The sequence below is a fragment of the Oryctolagus cuniculus genome, chromosome 8, assembly GCF_964237555.1.
Source record: "Oryctolagus cuniculus chromosome 8, mOryCun1.1, whole genome shotgun sequence".
In the NCBI taxonomy this organism is placed as follows: domain Eukaryota; kingdom Metazoa; phylum Chordata; class Mammalia; order Lagomorpha; family Leporidae; genus Oryctolagus; species Oryctolagus cuniculus.
In genome coordinates, this window is record NC_091439.1 from 5,335,638 (window position 1) to 5,357,485 (window position 21,848).

The following is a 21,848-nucleotide window of genomic DNA, read 5'->3' on the forward strand; positions in this document are numbered from 1 at the left end:
CCTGTTCTGTTAGCACTTTTGTAGTTTTAGATTTTATGTTTGAGCATGAAATTTATTTTTTAGTGATTGCATATAAATATTTAGATGTATCGAATTTATTTTGCATGTAGATGGCACTTTTTTTAAGCAGGATTTGTTGAAGAGACTACTCTTACTACATTTTATGTTTACTACATTTATGTACCTTATTTGAAAATCAGTTAACTGTCAATTTTTAGGTTTATTTCTGGGCTTTCCATCCTAGTCCATCAGTCAATGTTTCTGTTTTTGTGCCAGTACCATGCTGTAGCTTTGTAATACATTTAGCTTTGGTGTTTTTGCTCAAGATTGTTTTGGTCTTTCCTGTTTATACAAATTTTAATATTTTTTATATTTTTTCTGTTTCTGTGAAGAATGACATTAAAATTTTCATTGGGATTGCATGAAATATCTACATTGTTTTGTGTGGGTAGGAAGGACATTTTAACAATATTATTTTTCTGATCTATGAACACGGACTAGCTTTCCATTGTTTCTGCTGTCTTCAATTTCCTTTATCCATATGTCACACTTTTGAGTATACAGATCGTTCTCCTTATTGGTAATTCAATCATAAGTAGTTTTATTTTATAATGTTTAAATGAGGGCTTTATTTTAACTTTTTTTGATTGATTGATTGATTGATTTGAAAGGCAGAGTTACAGAGAGGCAGAGGCAGAGAGAGAGAAGTCTTCCATCCACTGGTTCACTCCCCAAATGGCTGCGGTGGCCAGCCAGAGCAGGGCTGATCTGAAGCCAGGTGCCAGAGCTTCTTCCAGGTATCTCAAGCGGGTACAGGGGCCCAGGGACCTGTGCCATCTTCTACTGCTTTCTTAGGCCATAGCAGAAAGCTGGATCGGAAGTTGAGCAGCTGGGACTGGAACCATTGCCCATATGGGATGCTGGCACTGCAGTCAGCAGCTTTCCCCCTATACCACAGTGTGGCCCCTGCAATGTATTTTTAATTACCGCTTTAATCTCTGTCATTTCCTTTTCCTGCTGATTTTCTTATTTAGTGTTTTTCCTAATTTGTTGAGCTATTATCTAATGTTAATTAGATAATTAAATTGTTTATTTGATATCTTCTTTTTTGTTGTGGTGATATTGTACTATATTTTGCTACATCCTATTAGTTTTGTATGCTGTGTTTCCTTATTTTCTTCAAGGTATTTTTAGCTTCCCTCTTTAGTTTTTCTTTGATCCTGTAGTTATTTAGGGTTGTATGGGCTTAGTTCCTACATATTTGTAAATTTTTAATTCACCTATTATTAATTTCTATTTTCAGACCACTAGGGTGTGAAATTGTATTTGATATGATTTTAATCTTAAATTTGTTGACATTATTTTTATGGCTTAATGTATGACCACATATATTCTATGTGTACTTTGGATGACTTTTTATTTTATTGTATTGTTCTTGGACAAAATATGTTTTTTTTTTGTTTGTTTTCTAGATTTTATTTATCCCAAAAGTTACCTTTAGCAAGGTCAGAAGTACTTGTCCTTGGGAGCTTCCAGTTTTATCATGAGGTCTTTGACTCTAATAAATCTTGCTTTTAAATCTCAAAAAAATTATTTATTTATTTATTTGGGAGGCAGAACTACAGAAAGGGAGAGACAGAGAGAAAAGTCTTCCATCTGCTTGTCCACTCCCCAAGTGGCTGCAACGGCCAGAGCTGAGACAATCTGCAGCCCAGAGCCAGGAGCTTCTACCAGGTCACCCTCACGGATTCAGGGACCCAAGCACTTGGGCCATTCTCCACTGCTTTCCCAGGCCATAGCAGAGAGTTGGATCAGAAGAGGAGCAGCCAGGACTAGAACTGGCACCCACATGGGATGCCTGCAGTCTCAGCTCACACCATAGCACCAGCCCCCAGAATGTTTTATATATGTCTGATAGCACCATTTGTTCCTAATGCATAATTCAGTCCCAATGTTTTCTTGTTGATTTTCAATCTAGATGATCTATTGTTGAAAATGGGGATTTGAAATCCCTGCCTTTATTGTGTGATAGTCTGTTTTCCTTTAGATTTCTTACCTGTATTCCTGTGTTTTAGAGACAGAGAGATGTTCTGAGTTTAGGTGTGTGTATAATTTTATATCCACTTGATGAACTGATACTTTTATCACTATACAGTGACCTTTGTCTCTTTGTTACAGCTTTGGCCTAAAGTCTGATTTAGTTGATCTGACTTATAGTTACCTCTGATTATTGTTGCTTTTCATTTACATTGATTATCTCTTTCCACCCTTTCACTTCCAATATATAAATGTCCTTTAAAGTAAATGAGCCTTTTGTAACCTCTACATAGTCTTATCTTTATCTTTTTTTATTCTCCATCCATTGTTTGCCTTTTATTTAGAGAATTCATTTACATTCAAAATAATTATTAACAGGTGAGGATTTATTACTATTTTATTAATACTATTGTTTTATAAATTCATCTTTTTTTCATCTCTAACCTATATCCTTTGTGACTTGATGATTGTCTATAGTGATATACTTTGAATCTTTTAAAAAATCTTTTTGTTATCTCTGAGTCTATTTCAAAAAGTTAATGAAATTAGAATTAAAATATAAGTTTATTTTGGTGAAAAATATTTTGAAATCTTTGCATAGCATTTTGAAATTACACATTTTCCTGAACTTTTGAGAGATCCCTCATGATATAGTTGTTTGCCTAGTGGTTTCCCTAATTCTTCTATTAAAAAAAAACTCATAGCTGCTACTTTAAGTTGAGAGCCTTAATCTGATACTATTCACAGACTATCCTTTTATTTCCCTTCCTCCTACATTTTATGTTAGAATGTCACATTTTCACCTTATACTTTGTATCATTTAAGAAATGTTGCAGCTATAGTTATTTATTCACTTATTTATTTATTTTATTTAAGAAGTAGAGATATAGATGGAGAGAGGTAGAGAAAGAGAGAAAGCTCTTCTGTGCACTGGTTCTCTCCCCAAATAGCCACAACAGCTGGAGTGGGATGATCTGAAGCCAGGAGCCAGGAGCTTCTTCCAGGTATCTCATGCAGGTGCAGGGGCCCAAGCACCTCAGCCATTTTCTACTGCCTTCCCAGGCCATAGCAGAGAGTTGAATCAAACACAGATCAGCCAAGACATGAACCTGAGACAAGAACTGGTACTGATATGGGATGCCAGCACCACAAGTGGAGGTTTAGCCCACTATGCCATAGCTTCAGCCCCTACAGAGTGTCTTTTAACCTTTTACTAGTGATATAATTTATCAGTCCTCCATCATTACAATATTAGTGGTTTGAATCTGATACTGTATGCACACTGGCTGATGAGCTTTGTATTTTCACATGATTTCTTTTATTTATTTATTTATATTTTATTTTGACAAGTAGAGTTACAGACAGTGAGAGAGAGAGACAGAGAGAAAGGTCTTCCTTCTGTTGGTTCACTCTCCAAATGGCCACTATGGCTGGCACTGCACTGGCCCGAAGCCAGGAGCCAGGTGCTTCCTCCTGGTCTCATGTGGGTGCAGGGGCCCAAGCACTTGGGCCATCCTCCACTGCCTTCCCGGGCCACAGCAGAGAGCTGGACTGGAAGAGGAGCAACCAGTACTAGAACCCAGCACCCATTTGGGATGCTGGTGCTGCAGGCAGATGATTAACCAAGTGAGCCACAACGCTGGCCCCTCACATGATTTGTTTATACTGGTTAGTATCCTCTTCCATTCCCTTGAAGAATTTCCTTTAGCAGTTTTTCCAGTGAACAGTGATAAACACCTTTACCATTTTTTGTTTTAATAAAGTTTCTTTATTTTCCATTTTTGAAATACAGGATAACTGAAAAGAATACATTGATTCACATTTTCTTATTTACTTCTTTTAGGACTTTGAATAAACCATACCACTCCCTCTGGACTGCAAAGTTTCTGCTGAAAAATATATTGACAGTTTTATTGCAGTTCCATTGTATGCAGTGAGTTGTCTTTCCAACACTACTCTCCAAAGTCTGTTTGTCTTTAAGTGAAGAGCCAATTTTTCAAACCTTCCTTTTAATGTAAAATGTAAAAATTTGCATTTCCTTCCCTGACCCTCTGTCCTCTACCCTCCTTTCTTTACTCTTAACCCAAAAAGAACCCATTTCCTTTCTTTAAAATTTTTAGAGCAGGAACTTTGCCACAGCCCTATGCTCCTGCCCCAGGCCCTGACTTGCTCTGACACACACAGCAGCAGGCAGGGATGGTGCTGTGCCTCTTGTTCACTGGATATGCTGAAAGTTACTTCCTGTCTGAAATTCTCCTGGGTAAGGTACCCTGCACTGGTTTCTTCATGCTGGATTCATCCTAAGGGTTAGGGAGGTGGGGGTGATATTGAGGCCTGAGTTTCTGAGGGATCCCTCCTTCTTCATGGCAGTCTCTTACTAAGGAGACATGTCTGGGGCAGGGTGGGGAGATAGGAAGCACAATAGGAAAGGGTAGATGGAATGTTTGAGAAAGGTATTGAAAGTACACCTGCAGTTTGGGGAAGTTCCATATGGATACACTTGCTGGCCAAGGATGGTAACTGCCCTTTGGAGAGCTCAGATACATGCATGGTACAGGGCTAGGATATCCTTGGTGACCTGGTATTCTAGCATTCATGCTATTCCAGTCACTCCCTGGCATTGAATATGGGGATCAGCATACCAGTGTCATGCCCCTAGAGGGCAGAATCTCAGTGTTTAGCAGCCTTCTCTCCAAAATCTACACATATCCTCTCCAGGGTGAGTCTTTGTTACAGTCTTCCTTGTGTCATGGTCCCCCTCTTCTCCTGGCATTCCCCTTTTGTTCTCCCCCCTCTTGGTGAAAAGTGACTTTCACTTGTGTCCTTCCCATGACTATAATTAAGATGGTTATTGTGCAAGGCTAAGTCAGTTGTGTAGACATGTGGCTGGCACCTGCCCCTTTCTTAATGAATAGAGCTCCCCTCCACATGCCAAGGCTGCTGTGACAGTGTTGGTATGTGTTAAACAGAATTCTCCAGCTTGCATCCCCTGTTCCCAGCCCTTACACCATTGTCACCTTTTTGTGTTTTTACATTTCCATCAGAACCTAGAACTTTTGTTTTCATTTTGAAAGGGAAATGAGTTTATTGAGAAGGCTGAGAACACAAGTATCACATAACAATTTAGCTCAGTTGCTCCTATATTTTCAGGTGCAATGGAGAAGTCATTTGGGACATAGACTCCTAGGAGTACTCTCTCATCTGGCCTTGTACTAGGCTTGCACTTTGTCATCTCTTTCCCTTCCATGTCTGTTCCTCCTTAATCTGTCCTCAAAACCTAGGGCAACTTCATTATGGTACATGATGTGTTAGAGTAAATGTCCCTTTGTCTATAGCACAGTCTGTAGCACAGGAATGCCCCTGGCCATAATGTCCTCACTGTAGGCATATTACAGCCTTATTGGTGAGAATGCACATGTTCATGTCAGAATGTGACAAAGACATCCTCAGACATCAAGTAACAGCACTGGAAACAGCAATCTAAAGTCACTTGAAGTCATACTTAGTGGTCCATCCTACTTTACCTGCCCTTATGTGGGTCTTTTTGAGGTGACGTCACTTACCTCTTACCCTTATCTCCAAGATACTTTTGAGGTCTCAGAATGAAGAGATGTATTCTTCAGATGTTCTGTTGTTGTTGCTAGGGCTTGAGACACAGCACCCCTAAAGTGATAGTAGGAAACCAGAATATACTACCCCAAAATTCACTGCTCTTCAATATTATGTGCTGGTTATTCTGGGAAAATACAAGCACCAAGGAACTGTGAAGTGTGCTTTGTTAATAAAAGTTTACATCTATAAAAATATTAGAATTATTATCCTATTATTCTAATAGTAGATTAATATTAGTAGTATTCTAACAAACATTTCAGGAAGAAGGAAGCTCTAGAAAAGCATTACTACCAAATAGGTTTTTTATCTATTTTGAGCCTTTAGCTGCTGACACATTAGATTGTGAGTCAGTTCTGTGTCCTTTCCAATCAGATTACATTAGAATTACATACTTTAGTGGAGTAAGAGATTCCTTTTATATATTGCTCACAGATGCTACATTCTTTTTATAATATATGTTATAAAAACAAAGGCAGGCTATACTTGTATATGTGGACTACAGATATGTGTGCAGAGCAACTGGGAGCAACTCGGACTAGACTAAGTTACTGGAATTAAGACTTATTCTATGCATCTGCTCTCCCACAATATGGCGCTGGGAGAGGAGGAAACAGCTTCTACACAGCTGCCTCCAGTTCAACCAATAAACTGTAGGACCTGCTCCTGATTGGAGGAGAGCAGCGTACTTGGCGTGTGGGTAGCAGAGTTGGGATTGGTGGAAGAGGACTATAAAGGAGGAGAGAGACAACATGCACCAGGAACATCTATCTGAAGGAACACCTGTGCAGCCCCCGAGAGAGCCGGCCGGCGGTGTGCTGCTCCCCCGCGGAAGTGGGGAAAGTGGCAGGGGGAACCACCCTTCCACGGAGGTGGAAGGGTCGGTAGCCAACCCGGGAAGGACCAGCAGCCAACCCGGGAAGAACCAGCAGCAAACCCGGGGAGGGCCGAGCAGACAAAAGAACAGCGCAGGGTCCTGTGTCGTTCCTCCACGAAGACGGGGAGCGACAATATGGAAATGTTACCCACAAAATGTGGCTCTTATAGTCTGCAGGTTTGTAATGTAGAATTTTCAGGGGCTCCTGCATGGCAAAGACTTTAGCTTGGGAGGTTTAGTATAAGACTCAAATTCTAGGCCAGCGCTGTGGCTCACTAGGCCAGTCCTCTGCCTGAGGTGCCGGCACTCTGGGTTCTAGTCCCGATTGGTGTGTGGTTCTGTCCCAGTTGCTCCTCTTTCAGTCCAGCTCTCTGCTGTGGCCCGGGAAGGCAGTGAAGGATGGCCCAAGTGCTTGGGCCCTGCACCTGCATGGGAGACCAGGAGGAAGCACTTGGCTCCTGGCTTCAGATCAGTGCAGTGCACCGGCCATAGTGGCCAGTTGGGGGGTGAACCAATGGAAGGAAGACCTTTCTCTCTCTCTCTCTCTCTCTCTCTCTCTCTCACTGTCTAACTCTGCCTGTCCAAAAAAAAAGACAAATTTTGTGCTTAACTTCTTGGAGGAGGCCTACTATGGGCCTGTGTTTCAAAAATCAAAGTATATCATGCAGAATTCAATGGATATTCTTTCAATTAGCCTCCAGCACTTCACTTTAGTCATGGACACACTCATTGTGTTTCCTTTAGAAGGAAGGTAAATATCAAGAATTTACTGCTTGCAAAGTTTTCTCTTACCCTATTAATGTTCGTGGTGATTTATGGAGTGATTCTGCAGAAAGTTCTATGAGTGTTTATAGGGAATGAGTTGTGTAGTTTTATATGTACACATACACACACTCAGAACATTCCTTTAGCTCTTTTTCTCATGACTCAAGACTACTACAGTTAAATGATCTGATTATGGGCTCAGTCAATAAATGTAACTCATTTTTACTGGATGCCATTTTGATGTCATAGCCATGATTTTCTATTAATTTTAATTTTCCCATTCTACTGTACTTTTCAAGAGGTCTGTTTGTTCAAGAATAAGCCTAATATTGAAAGGATATACTGAATTTGGAGACTCGGCCAAGACAGCACTGTGATCATCTCAGAGTGTGAGGCAGCTACATGTAGCCTGTGAGCAGTGCATGATGAGAAAGATGTGGAGGCACCCTGTGGTGAGCTCCTTGTATGCATATCAGTGTCTGCTACTTTAGATCCACTCATGCGTGAGCTTTGCTGAGAGGGAAATACTCTGTAGTCAACTGGAACTCATTCAGCCAAAACCTTGATTTTGCATCCCTACTACCTATTGACTGGACTTCCATGTGCATATTTTGAGCTTAACTATAGCTCTATTATCTCATTCAGATAGTGAAAACTAGATAAAGAGAGCACAGATTATGATCAGTGATCACTGTTAGTAAGCAGCCAAAATATGATTTAAACTAAGATCTGGGGCAGGCATTTGGCCTGGTGGTTAAGATGGTACCTGGGACATCTAAATCCCATGCTAGAGTGTCTAAGTTTGAGTCTTAGTTCACTCCAAATTCTAGATTTCTGCTGATGCACAGCTGTCATTGATTTCTCACCACTCCATTTGGAGACCTGAATTGAGTTCATGGCTCTGAGATACAGCCTGGTCCATCCCTGGCCATTATATTCATTTGAAAAGTGAACCATCCAATGGTACTCCCTTCCTCTCTCTATCTGAAGCTCTCTGTCCCTCAAGTAGATTAATATAATTTTGAAAATACAAAAATTAAGGTCTGTTTAGCTTTCTAAAACATGTGTTTATTTATTTTTAAGTCAGTTACACAGAGAGAGTGAGACACAGAGATCTTCTATCCACTGGTTCATTCACCACATAGTCACAATGGCTAGAGCTGGGCCAGTCCAAAGCATGGAGCCAGGAGCTTCTTTCAGGTTTCCCATGTGGGTGCTTGGGCTGCCCTCTACTGCACTCTGAGGTATGTTAGCAGGGAGCTGGATCAGAAGTGGGGCAGGTGGCAGCTAAACCTGCTATGCCACGATGCCATCTGTTTAATTTTTAAACTTGAGTTGTTTGGGGACCATAGGTAAGTCTTAAAAGCACCCAAAGTGTTAATTTTAAAAAGTTGTGGATGTAGTTGAAAAGCTAGAAATTAGAAGACTAAACACATTGATCTATATAAGATCTGCAGCTGCAAAGGATGATAGGCTGAATGAACCATCAACTTCTCTTGACTCTTGTTAAAAATTTTAGCTGGAGAGGTCTGTGCTGTGGTGCAGCAGGTTAATGCCCTGGCCTGAAGTGCCGGCATCCCATATGGGTGCCGGTTCAAGACCCGGCTGTTCCACTTCCAATCCAGCTCTCTGCTATGGCCTGGGGAAGCAGTAGAAGATGGCCCAAGTCTTTGGGCCCCTGCACCTGTGTAGGAGACCCGGAAGAAGCTCCTGAATCCTGGCTTGGGATCGGCACAGCTCCAGCCATTGTGGCCAATTGGGGGAGTGAACCATCAGATGGAAGATCTCTCTCTCTCTCTCTCTCTCTCTCTCTCTCTGCCTCTCCTCTCTCTGTGTAACTCTGACTTGCAAATAAATAAATCTTTAAAAAAAATTTAGCTGGAAGGACAGCTGACACCTTTTTTTTTTTAATTTGAGGCAGGGAGATAAGAGAAACAGAAACAGAGAAGTCTCCCACCTTCCAGCCCAACTTACATATAAATTTCTGCAGTGCACAGGCCAAGGACAGGAAACACAGTTCTTCTCTTCCATGTAAGTGGCAGAGACAGAATTAAATGAGTCCTAACTTGGTGTCTCCTGGGATACACATTAGCAGGAAGCTGGAGGTGGGAGCCAAGCCAGGATTTGAACCTAGGTAACCTAATATGGAACAAGGGCATCTTAAACCTATATCTTAATCACTAGAGCAATCACTAGATCAAATGCTCAAACAAGATCCACAATCTCAGGAGGCCAAAAGTATCATTTATGGTTTATATTCTTATGACAATGAAGAGAATCAGGATGCAGGGAACTTTAAAATCCAAAAATAACAAGGATGATCTCTGTAGAGAGATGTCAGAGTCATATTGTAAATCCTGCACCAGAGAGAACCAAATCACTCCTCCCTCTGTAGCTCTTTGAGGCCTCTTAGTCAAAGTCAGTTTCTCCCAATGGGAGCTTCTAGTCAGGTCTGCTCTTGCCCATATTATCCAACAGCTCAGTGATCATGCTAAAGTGCTTTGTTGTGGGACATTTTCTTTGATATTTCCCTCTCTGAATTAACAAATGACAAGGCAATGAATGCCTTATGTTTTACTCATTTACAAAGAGACCTGAGGTGTATAAGGCAGGGGACCTTGATATCAGGCAGTCAGATAGGCTCATTTACAAATTAGGGATCGATGTAAATATTGAGGTCTACTGGATTTTTTAAAAAAAGATAATTTATTTGGAAGTCAGTTACAGAGAGAGAGGGAGAGACACAGAGAGATCTTCTATACGCTGGTTGACTCCCCAGATGGGTGCAATGGCCAGTGGTGAGTCAGGCTGAAGCCAGGAGCAAGGAGCTTATGTTGGGTTTTCCACGTGGGTGGCAGGGGCTCAAGCACCTGGGCATCTTCTGCTGCTTTTCCTAGGCCATTAGTAGAGAGCTGGATCAGAAGTGGAGCAGCTGGGACACGAACTGGCACCCATAAGTGATGCCAGCATAGTAGGCAGCAGTGCTATCTGCTACCCCACAACACCAGACCCAAAGATACTGCTTTTGCATGGAGATTCTTCTGGGCATTTTATTCCCTGTCTGCCCCACCCTTTATTCTCTTATACTTATGTTCCAGGTAGATTATGTTTAGAAGATAATCCTACTATGATTTATTTCTAGTAAGGATTGTTTATCAAGATTAATAAATTTTAATGGTTTTAAGAACTGGATTACATGCAACTGAAATACCGTGTTATAAAGAAATTGGGTACTATTTTAAACACTTGGCATGTGATAAGAATTAATAAAGTAACCTAACATGCAATGATGAAATTAAGAATCCAGCAAAGATAAAAGTCTGCATAAATCTAAAATTGCATGTAGAAGACACGTGTTTGGAAAGCAGTTAAGATATCTGCTTCCCACATTGGAGGGTCTGAGTTCAAATTCAAATTCAAACTCTGACTCCTGATTCCAGTTTACTGCCAGTATGGGCCTTGAAAGGCAGCTCAAGTAATTGTGTCCTTGCTGTCCATGTGGGAGATCTGAATTGAGTTCCCAGCACAGAGCTCTGGCCAAATACAGCCCTGACTGTTCCAGCATTTAGTAAGTGAATCAAGAGATGCGAGCTCTCTCTTTTTTTCTTTCATTCTTCCCCACCCTCATCCCTTTGCCTATCAAACATGCCTGTAGAAATTCATGGTGTAATCAGTCTTTGGATTGATAGAATTCTCCTGAAGAGATGCTTACATATTGACTTAAATATGTATAATTGCAATTATGTAAATGATCATATTTAATATTCCCCCTGTAGTATCACTGTAGTTTTACATCATTCAAAAACATTTTAGCATAGTGATTTTTTTTCAGTGTGAAGCAAAAATATTCCCAAATTATTCCTTAGGTTTCTATTCACCTCTTTTCAAATGACTCCCAGTCTTCACCTCATTTCTCTTAAAAGCAGCATTTCCAACTAAGGTACAGAAAAGGGAAATCTTTCTTAGAATTGTTTATTTTATTTGAGAGGCAGAGGGACAGAAACAGAGTGATCTTTTATCACTTGTTCACTCCCCAAATGACGGCAACACCCAGGACTGGGCAAAGTAGGTGTTCATCTGGGTCTCCTATGTGGGTAGCAGGTCCCAAATACCTGGGGCATCAACTGATGCTCACCCAGGTGTGTGAGCAGGAAGCTGGATCAGAAACAAAGCAGGGAGTAGCGCTGTGGCATAGTGGATGGAGCTGTTGATTGTGGTGCTGGCATCCTTTATGGAAACTGGTTCAAATCCCAGCTGCTCTACTTCCAATCCAGCTTACTGCTATGGCCTAAGAAGGCAATGGAGGATGGCCCAAGTCCTTGGGGCCATGTGCCTGTGTGGGAGACCTGGAGGAGACTCTTGGCTCCTGGCTTCAGATCAACACAGCTCCAGCCGTTGTGGCCATTTGGGGAGTGAACCAGCAGATGGAAGACCTCTCTCTCTCTGTGCCTCTACCTTTGTTTCTCTGTGTCTCCACCTTTCAAATAAATAAATCTTTAAAAAAAAAACAGAAAAGAAAAACTAGTCAGGACTTAAACTGGCACCCAGATATGTAACCTGCTGTACCACAGTGCCAGCCCAAAAGTAAAGTCTTGAAATGAGTCATGCATAGTTGTTCTACATTAGTATAGTATTCTTCTTCTTCTTCTTCTTCTTCTTTTTTTTTTGACAGGCAGAGTGGACAGTGAGAGAGAGAGAGACAGAGAGAAAGGTCTTCCTTTGCCGTTGGTTCACCCTCCAATGGCCGCCGCGGCCGGCGTGCTGCAGCCGGCGCACCACGCTGATCTGATGGCAGGAGCCAGGTACTTATCCTGATCTCCCATAGGGTGCAGGGCCCTAGCACTTGGGCCATCCTCCACTGCACTCCCTGACCCACAGCAGAGAGCTGGCCTGGAAGAGGGGCAACCGGGACAGAATCCGGTGCCCCGACTGGGACTAGAACCCGGTGTGCCGGCGCCGCAAAGCAGAGGATTAGCCTAGTGAGCCACGGCACCAGCCAGTATAGTATTCTAAGATAAAAGTTCTAGGGGCCGACACTGTGGCCTAACAGGTGGGGCCACCACCTGTGGTGCCAGCATCTCATATGGGCACCAGTTCAAGACCTGGCTACTCCACTTCTGATCCAGCTATGACCTGAGAAGGCAGTAGAAGATGGCCCAAATCCTTGGGCACCTGCACCCACATGGGAGACCCAGAGGAAGCTCCTGTCTCCTGGCTTCGGATCGGCTCAGCTCCAGCAGTTGTGGCCAATTGGGGAGTGAACCAGTGGGTGGAGGACCTCTCTCTCTCTCTCTGTCTCTCTCTCTGCCTCTCCTTCTCTCTCTGTGTAACACTGACTTTCAAGTAAAATAAATAAATCTTTAAAAAAAAGTTCTGGCCGGCGCCGCGGCTCACTAGGCTAATCCTCCGCCTTGCGGCGCCGGCACCCCGGGTTCTAATCCCAATCGGGGTGCCGGATTCTGTCCCGGTTGCCCTCTTTCAGGACAGCTCTCTGCTGTGGCCAGGGAGTGCAGTGGAGGATGGCCCAATCCTTGGGCCCTGCACCCCATGGGAGACCAGGATAAGTACCTGGCTCCTTCCTTCGGATCAGCATGGTGCGCTGGCCGCAGCGGTCATTGGAGGGTAAACCAACGGCAAAAGGAAGACCTTTCTCTCTGTCTCTCTCTCTCTCACTGTCCACTCTGCCTGTCAAAAAAAAAAAAGTTCTGTACACAGGCATTTGTGTGTATATATATATGTATATGTATATATACATATATATTTATTTTATATATACATTTATATATTTATATATACATATAAATGTATACCAAAATGGATTATATATTAAAAATAAAACATTTGGAAAGGGACTATTTTAAATCAAAGTCGTAGTACAATAAATTTGTGTCCCTCATTACATAAATATTTGCATGTGGTTTATCTGTTCTACTTAATATGACTGGTTTAGATCTGTAATTGATGCACAGTTATTCTTAAGTGTTGAAAATTAACTGAAATGTGATCCCTGTTGAACATGGTGGTGGGAATGGGAGAGGGAAGAGATGTATAATTTGGGACATGCTCAGGCTGACTTGCCCCAAGTGGTGGAGTTGGAAGCATACCAGGGGATTCCAATTCAATCCCATCGAGGTGGCATGTACCAATGCCATCTCACTGTTCCAGGTGATCAGTTTCAGTTCACAGTTGGTCATGGTGGAGGGACTGGGAGTCAAAGGGAGCACATAGACAAGTCTAGTACCTGCTAACGCTAACTGATGGAGTAAATAAAGGGGAGAGTGATCCAACATGGGAAGTGAGATACATAGAATGGCAGATGTCCTAAATAGCACTCTGGCCTCAGAATCAGCCCTAAAGGCATTCGGAGCTGGCTGAAAAGCTCATGAGAGTATTTCAGGCATGGAAAGCCAAGACACTCTGCAAAAGATCTCTGCGAGTGAGATCCCAGTGGAAAGAACAGGTCTTCAAAGAAGGAGGTACCTTTCTCTGAAGGGAGGAGAGAACCTCCACTTTGACTATGACCTTGTCTAAACAAGATAAGAATCGGAGAACTCAGAGGGCTTCCATAGCCTTGGAAACTCATGACTGGAGCATAGGGAGATTACTGATGCCATAGACAGGAGTGTCAATTGGTAAAGTCAACAACAGGAGTCACTGTGCACTTACTCCTCATGTAGGATCTCTATCCTTAATGTGCTGTACATTGTGATTTCATGCTATAACGAGTACTCAAACAATATATTTATTTCACTTTGTGTTTCTATGGGGGTGCAAACTGTTGAAATCCTTACTTAATGCATACTAAACTGATCCTCTGTAAAAAAAAAAAAAAAAAAGAAAAGAAAGAAATTATCAATTCCCAACTTGACTCTCACTGGGATTAAACATGACAATAGGTCTGCTCTGATTTCATCATCATTTAAAAAAAATCATCTATTATTTTTCACTTTATGTTTCTGTGTGGGAGCAAACTGTTGAAATCCATACTTGATGTATACTAAGCTGATCTTCTGTATATTAAGATAATCAAAAATGAATCTTGATGTGAATGGAAAGGGAGAGGGAGTGGGAAAGGGGAGGGTTGTGGGTGGGAGGGACGGTATGGGGGGGAAGCCATTGTAATCCATAAGTCGTACTTTGGAAATTTATATGCATTAAATAAAAGTTTAAAAAAAAACAATTCTGGATATGTTAAAAAGACTTCAAGGATTTAGGAAGAATAATGTTTAATAATGTGTGATTGATATAATTACTGAACATTGATGGTAGTAAAATTAGATATAAATTTCAGATTTTTTCCAGTGTCATTATTCTGTCTTATTACATTTTATTTGTATTTCCAGATAGATGCAAAAGCAACATTTTTGGTATAATCTTTTTACAGCATTAGTTCTCTCTTTTATAAAGCTTTTTGGTGTAAGTTGATCAGATTTAAACATTTGAGATCAAAGAATCTTAGAAGGCCTAGGATCTGAAAAGTGAAAATCAGCAATTCAGATCATTACAGGTTACCTGTAAATATCCTCACATAATAACTCAATAAGTTAGAAATTAGCATCAGGAAAACTCTTCCAAAGATGATCCTTGGCTAGGTAGTCTAAAAGTCTGAAACTCTTAAACTGAATCACAACTTACATTATTTAGGAGAAAATGATTTTTAAAAGTCACTGGTCTTAAAGCTGTCAGTGTTAGAGTCCATGTTGGACTGAATGAAGGGCATCTCTCACTGGTGCTCTTTATAAAGCATAGTTGGTGACACCAGTTTGTTTGTAGCTCCCATCATGGCAGTTTGTTAACAGAAAGCCATCTGGTGAGTCAGCAACCACAACTATCACCTTTCCTGTGGGTGCTGTGTGAGCGTCTGGGGTGACGTCCTCAATCATACCCAAGTAGGCTGACTGGGCCCTGGGTACAGGGGTCTTGGTTCTGTTCCTCTTGTGGCCCAGAGTTTGATTTGTAGGGCAGTGATGCCTGACTGCTTGCACCTCTGGGCCACGTCCTGGCCAGCCAACCTGGCAGCATATGGTGAGGATTTATCTTGATCAGCCTTCACCTTTATCCCACCTGTCACTTGCCAAATGGTTTCCTTGACAAACAGTGACATGGACAAAGGTGCCTGTGAAGGATGTGAAGAAGTGACAGACACCAAAGATACTCTCTCTTTCAGAAACCTGGAATCCCAGTTAATGACCTGTTCTTTTCCTTCTCTTTGTGAGGTGTTACTTCTGTGTGTCTTCTTCAGCCTCTACCACTGAAATGAGAGGGCCAGGCCAAGACACTAGTTTTTACAAAAGAAGAGTTGACATGGGTGGCCAGCATAAGAGGTAAGGGCTCTTGCTCCAAACCACCTGTTTCCTTGTTGCTCAGGGAAGGCTTTGCCATAGGCACAGAACAGAAGCTGGGGGAAATTCAGGAGGAGTCTTGGGCTTTCAGGAATGGCCTTGTATGTTTGTTTTTCTGTGCACTGGAAGATTCTCAGGTGATCTGGTCTTGTGATCAGTGATGGCATATCTTTGCACTGTTACACTTGGACACATCTGTCCTAGGAGGTATTTTTGAAAAAAGCAGAAGTTGTCCTCTCAAAAAACAATTTGCATGTGGTTAGTGATATATAACAAGGTTGAAGAAATTGGTTTCTTTTTGCTAACAGGGCAAGGGAAGAAACCCTTATGAGAAAACAAATTTTTTTCCTTTCAAAGATTTTATTTATTTGAAAGGAGAAGTTATGGGGTATAGTTGGGCAAGTGGGAGACAGAGATCTTCCTTTGGCTGGCTTACTCCCCAAATGGCCACAGTGGTTGGGCTGGGTCAGTCCAAAGCCAGGAGCCAGGAGCTTCTTCCACATCTCCCATGTGGGTACAGGGGCCCAAATATTTGGGCCATTATGCAGGGAGCTTGATCAGATGTAAAGCAGCCGGGATTTGAACCGGCACCCATATGGGATACCAGTGCTGTAGTTGGCAGCTTTACCCACTATGCCACAATGCCGGCCTCACCTTTCGTATTTTGGATGAGCCTCTTACAATATTGCTTTATTAATTATTTATTTTTTAATTTATTGATTTTTATGTATCTTTTTAGTGTTTTCCTTGTGCCAGAATCTTTTGAGGCTTGTCCAACTGAACCAGAGAGAGACATTCTCTCTTCAACCTGTTAGAGGCCCTTTATATAAACAGGTAAATAAAGAGGAAAATGTTTCTGGCAATAAGCACTGTGTGTTCTTGAATAAGGGTAAAGGGACAAGTAGCACTTTCTAAAGACATGCTTTCAAGCAGCCACTTCCACAAATTTAACTGACACATTGCCACTTACGTAGATTGGGAGAAGAGTAAGCCAGGAAGAACTTGTTTGTTTTTTTTTTTTTTTTTTTTTAGATTTACTTATTTTGAAATAATTCAAGGATCCTAGAGGCTGTTGGTGCAGAGGTTTCTATAAGGCTGATTGTTAGGTAAGGAGTCTTGAAGGTGGGCTGATGCTGTCATGGAGCTGATTTCTCTTTTCTAGAAGTTCTCATGGAAGATTGTGGCTACAGCTTTTTCTCTTTACAGTACCAAGGTGGATCTCGGTCATCTATTTTTGTTTGTTTTAGTTGATGGGCTTTTGTGTTTTGATCTTTGTGATACATATGGATCTTTGTATAACCTTTTTTGTCTGAAGAGATGTTCCTCAGGATTTAACTTAATTAGTGGTTTTGTGACATCTGTTGATCCTTGGGAAATGCCACTGTACAGATGTTTCCCAAAATTAAACCTACGTAGGTAACTTTGAGTAACTTATCCTATGTGAAGCAAGTAGAAAACAAGTTGTTGTTTTTACCTTTTGAAGCTCTCGGAATTTCCCTCTCTCTCTTTGCTTCCCTAATTAAGCTGCAGCTGTCTCCTGCCTCGACTTGATGCCATGATCCTGTCTCATGCAATTTCCTACCAGTACTTTCATTGGTATAGTATTAGAATCACAAATGCAAATAATGAAATAAAGCCTTCAGATAACCAGAATGACCAAGCAAAAGTGAAAACCAAGCCCCAAATTATTGTTTGTTCATAGAATCCTTCTTTGGCAGAGTTTTGAAGTGCTGATACTGACCGACTCTCCTTTTCCCTCTAAGCTCTTTAAAGTTCCCTAAAGTCTCATTATTTGCAAGACCATAAAAATAATTATTTCATTGTAAGATGATACAAATACATTAACAGAAGTTAAATTTCCATCTATAAATTTATGGAAAATATGCATTTTTAAAAAAAAATTTATTTAAATTATACAAATTTCATATATTTCATATATACAGATTTAAGGACATAGTGACACTTCCCTCCTCTACTCTCGCTTTCAATTTGCATTTTTTGAAGAAATTTTTGAAGCCCTCACATATATTATGTCACTTAATATTTAAAAAAATTATTCATCTTTGAAATATCAAAGTATTATTCCTTCTTAACTCCTTAGGTGAGTACAACAAAATCTATTTTTTTGAAGATTTATTTATTTTATTTGAAAGGCAGAATTACAGAAGGAGAAGGAGAGACAGAGAGATCTTCCATTAACTGGTTCACTCCCCAAATGGCTGCAATAGCAGGAGTTGGGCCAGACCAAATTCATCTTCCTCATCCTTCCCAGGTGCATTAGCAGGAAGCTGGATCAGAAGCAGAGCAGAGGGCCAGCGCCGCAGCTCACTAGGCTAATCCTCCACCTTGTGGCACCGGCACCCCGGGTTCTAGTCCCGGTCGGGGTGCCGGATTCTGTCCCGGTTGCCCCTCTTCCAGGCCAGCTCTCTGCTGTGGCCAGGGAGTACAGTGGAGGATGGCCCAAGTGCTTGGGCCCTGCACCCCATGGGAGACCAGGAGAAGTACCTGGCTCCTGCCATCGGATCAGCGCGGTGCGCTGGCCACGGCAGCCATTGGAGGGTGAACCAACGGCAAAGGAAGACCTTTCTGTCTCTCTCTCTCACTGTCCACTCTGCCTGTAAAAAAAAAAAAAGGCAGCCTGGAATTGAGCTGGTGCCCATATGGGATGCTGGTTTCTCAGGTGGCAGTTTAACCCACCACACTACAGTGCCAGCCCCTACAGTAAAATCTTCCACTTCGTATTTTATATATGAAATTATAATTTAGCACAATACCAAAATCATACTGTTGAGAGTGAAGTTCATCATACTGAATTTATTTTTAAATGGTTTTAAATGAATGTTTCTTTTTTTAAAAAAATGTTTATTTTAATATAACTGAAAGGCAGTTATGGATTATGTTCCTGAAGCTGCTTGCAAACCACACGTGGTGCCCCTACGGCTCGCTCCTCCGGATGCACTGCCCACTGCGGGGGCCGGCCATGCAGATGCGGTCCCCAAGGCCGGCCGCCGACCCCCAGGAGGACACGGGCTCCCGGCGCCTGGCGCCTGGTGCGGCTCCTGCAGCAGCACAGCAGCCCATGGCAAGTGCACGCATTCCTGCGGGCCTGTCTGCGCCGCCTGGTCCCCCCCCCCCCCCCCGCCCGGGGCTTCAGGCACAGCAAGTGCCACTTCCCGAGGAATACAAAGAAGTTCATCTCACTGGGGAAGCACGCCAAACTCTCCCTGCAGGAGCTGACCTGGAAGGTAAGGGTGCAGGACTGCACCTGGCTGCGTGTGAGCCCAGGTGAGCCGGCGTCAGCCAGCGCCAAGCCGGGAGCTGAGGGGGTGGTGGGTAAGGCTGCCCCACGCCCCCTGGACTGGAAGGTCCCCTGCTGATGGGGTGGGGTGGGGGATGTCCAGTCATGTGCTGCGCAGGGGAGAGGAGTGAGGTTAGACTTCCTGTGAGTGCTGCCCAGGAGGAGGGAATGGGGATCCTGCCCTGGCTCCCTGGGTGGCTGAGCCAGCGCCCCGGTCATGTTTCCCATTTGAGCTCCAGGGGACTGTGGCAGTGTCTCTGCCAGCGCAGTCCCTCCCCACCCCGGGGGCTGCTCCTGGATGGGTGGGGCTTGAGTCAGATGGCCGCCTCCCTCCCGATGGGGAGGGCTTGTGGGGGTGGATGCCCTGCCAGCCTCCCCAAGAAAATGGGCCAGTGATGGAGATATGCGGTGACCGGTGGTGACTGCTCTGTCCTTGTGTCATGGAAATGCCCCCACAGTGGGAGGCGTGACGTCAGCCCAGGGGCACCCCCAGCACTGCTTTGTGCGCCCACCCAGACATTGTGTGCTCAGGCAGTGGCCACTCTACTGCCTTCTGCCTTCGCGGAGTGAGCAGGGATGCCAGGGTTGGGGATCTGCCTCCTGCCAGGCCAGCTGGCCTCCTGCTGCACAGGGCAGGATGGGCCAGCTTTCCCAATGTGGGCTGCGCATGGGAAAGGTGGTGCTGCTGGTGCTGGGCTGTTTCTGGTCCCTCTTGCTGCAGCTGCGGGGACCCTGTCTCCCTCGCTCTGCCCGCGGCGTCAGCCCGATGGCCTTACCCAGGCCACTGTGTGTGGCTCTGTGTCTGGCTCAGCTTCCTGTCACCCCTCTCCCACTGCCCTTTGACCTTCAGAGTGACTGAGTTCTGTTGTCTCCATGGGGTCCTCTCTGTTGAGCGTTTGTTTTGAATTTCAGTGATTTCTGTTTATCTTCTTCCTAATGCCTTTTTCAGGTTTTCCTGTCATTCTGTATAAACTTCTGATGGTGGATGTGTGGCTATGCATTAGCCTTTAAGTACTGTTTTGGCTGCACCTCATGTTGTAATATGCAGTTATTTTGATATCAGTTACTTTTTAAAAGATTTGATTTATTTTGAAAGAGAGAAAAGAGAGAGAGAGCTTTCATTTGCTGGTTCACTCCCCAGATGGCTGCAACCGCCCGGGCTGGGCCAGGCTGAAGCCAGGAGCTTCCTCCAGGCCTCCCACATGGGTGCAGGGACCAAGCACTGGGGCCATCTTCCACTGCTTTCCCAAGAACATTAGCAGAGAGGTGGAGCAGCCAGGACTGGTGCCAGGCTCTCACACGAATGCCGGCGTTGCACGCAGTCCTTAACCTGCAACTCCACAGCACCAGTCCCTCTGTGGTGACTTCTGAGGTGGCGGAGCCTGCACAGGGCAACGGTTGAACCATGAGGCCTGGGTGGTGTCCTACGGCTCCTGCGCCGGGCTCCCAAGGGTGAGCTCTGCCCTCTCAGCATGGTCGACTGCAGGGGTGACGTGGGATGGCGAGTTCTCAGTCTCTGCACAGGCGCGTGGTGGACCCTTGGCTGCTGCATGAGCCTCGGCCCCAGGGGCCATCTCCTGTGCCCTGCCACCTCCCGGCTCAGCTGACAGCTCCACAGTGCTGTCCTCGGCTGGGTGTTTTCCTGCGGTGCCGTTTGCTCCTGGGTTTTTACTCTGCCGGGTTCCTTGGCTTAGCTGCAGCTCAGCCACACACACGGGTGAGGTTTCCATTACTTCCAGCCCCCTGGACGGCGTTTAGGGAGAGGCTGGCCTGAGTGTGCTTCTCATTTCCTTCAGAGGCAGAGAGAGACGGTGAGACAGGGGCTCACCACTCAGTGTCCTCGGCTCACCACTGAAACGCCTGCAGCGGTCCCCAAAGCCAGGAGCCAGGAGTGGCCTCCAGGTCCCCGGTGCCATCGCCGCTGCCTCCTTGGTGTCCCCGTTCCCTGGGCTTTGCCATCTTCTACCTTTGGGTCCTTGTTAGCCACCTGTGGGTGGCTGAGGGCATTAACCGGCCTAGTGCTGTTGGCTCTCCTGAGCAGGGACCTGGACTCTGGCCGCTGTCCCTGCTCGCCCAGCCGCCGTCCCCATGGTCAGGGTCTGCCCTGCCCCAGCCCCTTCCCAGTTTCTCTTGAGCCAGTTATTGGTGGGCCCTGAGTTGCCTGCGATGTCTGATGCTAGGGCCCCCAGGGGTCCAGCCGTGTAACCACGCTGTGTGTCCCGCCAGCCCCTGGTCTTCCGCCCGGAGGCTGTGAGTTTGACGCCACACCTGGGAGCCCTCTCCATGTTTTCCGCTCTGTGTGCCAACCTGAGCATTGCCCGTGAGCCGCATGTGTGATGGGGTGCCAGGGCCAGCACACGTGCAGCGACATGTTCACCAAAGCCAAGGCAGCCAGCTCAGGACCGCAGGGCCCCTCGTGCCCTGCACTCCCACCGTGGCTGCCCCGTGAGGGTGCATGTGCAGGGTCTGCCTCATTCCAGGGCGTGGCCACATCCCAGCCACAGAGCACAGACTGAGGGAGGGGATCCTGGCTAGGTTCCTGTTCTGGCTGCTGGACACCTATGTGGTGGGGCTGCTCAGGTCCTTCTTCTACGTCATGGAGACCACGTTCCAGAAGAACCAGCTCCTCTTCTACTGCAGGAGCGTCTGGAGCAGGCTGTAAAGCGTGGGCATCAGGTACCACGTGTGGCGTCCGTGTCCCCGGCTCCCCACAGGCTGCGAGGCCCTGTGCTGGCCATGGAGGGGAGGCCCCGTGCTGGCCCGTGGTAGCCCTGTGCAGGCCTGCAGAGACCCTGTGCTGGCCCGCGGCCCTGTATGCTCACACTTGGGCTCAGTCCCCTCAGGGCGCTTCTGAGGGACGTGGGTCATGAGTCGCAGAGACCCCTCCTGCAGGGACACCTGGGGGTACAGGTGTCCCCTC

General features: G+C 44.6%; 1 long non-coding RNA gene across 2 annotated transcripts in view; it reads left to right on the forward strand.

The window, feature by feature from the left end:
* LOC138843470 (uncharacterized) overlaps positions 1–20,742 on the forward strand; it is an 82,026-nt gene extending 61,284 nt beyond the window's left edge. The window contains exons 3-4 of one of the 2 annotated variants that reach the window (XR_011378188.1): positions 15,505–15,612; positions 16,370–20,742. This is a non-coding gene — a long non-coding RNA (uncharacterized lncRNA). The remainder of the gene's footprint in view (positions 1–15,504; positions 15,613–16,369) is intronic. The other variant, XR_011378189.1, reaches the window with a different exon arrangement.
* Positions 20,743–21,848: the final 1,106 nt, after the last annotated feature.